Below are 815 nucleotides of genomic sequence, written 5' to 3' on the forward strand. Positions count from 1 at the left end.
TGATAAGATTATAAAGGGGTGGAATAAGTTACTGAGGAAATGTCATAGTAAGTGGAGTAAAGATCCTAGCAATGAAAAAAACCGGAAAACTCTGATTGAAGTGGCAGAGTGTACAACAGAGTTCAATCAGAAAGCCAGAAGTATGTATTGGAGTGGTTTTTTTGAGAGAGATTGCTCAATCAAAATTTTTGAATCAGGTTTGGGATGGTGTGAATAGGGTAAGAGGAGTCAAGAAGAAATTTAATGTTCATCCCAATCCAAACGCCAAAGCTAATGAACTAATGAATAAGTGGGCGTATGCATCTAATTATGAGTGTCTCCCATGTAATGTTCAGATTTACTTGAGGAATTCAAGATCTATGAAGCGAAGGTTGGTGAATATCCAAAGTACTGAAAGTGAGGAAACCTGTGTTCCTTTCATTAAGGATGAAATTCTGAATGCTGTAAAGAGAGGGAAGTCTAGTGCTCCCGGCAGGGATGGTCTAACTTATGATGTTATCAATTATCTTATAAGTATGGAGGACAACCCAATTCTAGATCTCTTTAATTTGTCATATGAAAATGGAAGACTGCCAGTGAAATGGAAAATGGCACTCATTGTTCCTGTGCCTAAGGGCGATAATGATTATAGACCCATATCCTTAACATCTTGTCTATCTAAAATGATGGAGTGAATGGTATTAAATAGATTATTGTACAAAATTGATGGTTTCTTGTTTAGTAATTTGTTTGGATTTTTAAAGGGTAAAAGCACTACAGATTGTGTGATTAAATGTCTTAGTAATGCTAATGTCAACTGTAGACTGTTTGTAGAC

Source organism: Homarus americanus, unplaced genomic scaffold (assembly GCF_018991925.1).
Source record: "Homarus americanus isolate GMGI-L3 unplaced genomic scaffold, GMGI_Hamer_2.0 scaffold4598, whole genome shotgun sequence".
NCBI classification, from domain to species: Eukaryota; Metazoa; Arthropoda; class Malacostraca; order Decapoda; family Nephropidae; genus Homarus; species Homarus americanus.